The 1880-nt window shown below is 45.1% G+C and overlaps 1 non-coding gene across 1 annotated transcript; it reads right to left on the bottom strand.

Moving 5' to 3' along the window:
• Positions 1-555: 555 nt before the first annotated feature.
• TRNAE-UUC (transfer RNA glutamic acid (anticodon UUC)) lies at positions 556-627 on the bottom strand. Its single transcript has one exon. It is a non-coding gene; the product is annotated as a tRNA-Glu (tRNA).
• Between the last annotated feature and the right edge of the window lie 1253 nt (positions 628-1880).

The raw sequence follows: 1880 nt of genomic DNA, 5'->3' as shown, positions 1-1880 counted from the left end.
GGAGGCATCTCTGGTGTCTGATACTACCGATAGTGTTCAGCCTACCCTCTCTGAGAGAGCAGCAGTGAGGGTACAAAGCACACTGGTTGCAAAATGTGGACACTGCAAACAACAGCTGCAATATCACAGATGATATAAAACACATAAAGTACTCAAGTCTTATACTAGAAACAACACAGCAGGGGAATCATGTCATAAAACAAATGATGAACCCACAGTATGGACGGGGCAGGTAATAAAATGTGAATTTCCCATGGTGGGACCACAGTCAATTGCTGCCTTCTTCTCTGTGCCCCGGTCTCTTTATATAATCTGTACTTTTTGTTGTGCAATAAAAGAAAAACAAGGAATAACCGTTCATAGTATTAATGTACAGGTCAAGGGCTGGGGAGAGAGGGCAGTAGATTTGGGGGTCGGTGTAAACCTCTGACGGCATTAGATGGAAGCAGAAGACAAAGCAAGTGACATTTATTAAGACTTTAGGTGCATTTAGGTTTATAGAAAAAAACTGAGAAAGATTAAAATGTCTGAGTAGTGAAAAAAAATAAAATGGATTTCCCATACCAGGAGTCGAACCCAGGCCGCCTGGGTGAAAACCAGGAATCCTAACCCCTAGATCATATGGGAACTGTGAACTCTTTATACAGCTTAGTGTATGTGAGGTGTCTCCCAAGGTCACACTGCATTCCGTACACTGAGAGTTATATTGTTCTTCTCAGTAGTACACAATCAATTGGGGTAACAGACACCTCACTTCTGACAAAAGAGATGGAATGACCAGAAGTCATCATTTCTGCCACAACCTGTCAGGTCTCATTATTTACAACCTTAGAGCTTCTACACATACACAGAGCCCAGGACACGGAATACAGCAGCAGTCGCTGCATTCACTATTACTAACCCCTCCCCTTGAGCCAGACAAAGCCACGCCCCTCCCGTAGGACACTCCTGGGTTTCCTCACCAGACTGATGGCCCCACAGACCCCTCTCCAGTTATCTTCCAGCTGCTTACTTGACGACACTCCCCTGCACCTGTCACAGGCTCCAGGCTGCCCTCCTGGGGCTCGAGTTATACTCCTTCTCTATCTACTAACAGCACCGACTCCAGTCCTGACACTGGATTGGTTCACACAGAGAAGAAACAGCTCAGAAGTAGTCTGGGTTGTTCCCAGGTACCTGCATCTTCACAGAGGGACCGCCAGGGGGCAGCACAGCCAAAGCACTCACAGCCCACAAGGCTACGAATTATCAATTGGATGTCAGCAGCCTTGTCAGAGGCGCAGAGATTAGTAATTCCACAATATTTTGGGACCGCAGAGGAAGAAGCAAGTGCTGAGCTGAAGTGGTCACTGCTGTTTTGTCACAACACCAGACATATGTTCTTAAAAGCATGTAAGCGCACATTCTTAGGCATTCTCGGTCGTCTTCTCCCTTTCTGACATTATACCAATTGTATACACCCGAATGGAGAAAAGTTAAAATATAAGGTACTAGGAATATGCGCCAAAGGTAGGCAAATTAAACATTTCAAGTACAAATATTACCATATTTATTGATGTAAAATGTAAACAAGTTAGACTGAAAATATGTGTGTGTGTTTACAAAGGATGTCTAAAGTGTATGCTGTGAGGTCAGGTTGCAGTTCACTACTTGCACTTGTGCCTTTCACAAGTGTGAGTACCCAGTTACACTAATGTCTGCTCTGACTTGTTATTCTGAGAGTCATGTGCTAAAGGGGGGCTTCCACCCTAGTTTGAGGGACCAGAGTACGAATGCCCAAGGGCACAGGAAGTACACAGTCCTCATTGATACAACTGTGGCCCAGTAACTTCTGACTGCCCTTTGACCCCACAGACTGGCACATATATGTCATCCGACTA

Source organism: Pleurodeles waltl, unplaced genomic scaffold (genome assembly GCF_031143425.1).
Source record: "Pleurodeles waltl isolate 20211129_DDA unplaced genomic scaffold, aPleWal1.hap1.20221129 scaffold_86, whole genome shotgun sequence".
Classification (NCBI taxonomy): Eukaryota; Metazoa; Chordata; class Amphibia; order Caudata; family Salamandridae; genus Pleurodeles; species Pleurodeles waltl.
This window is presented reverse-complemented; position numbering and strand designations above follow the sequence as displayed.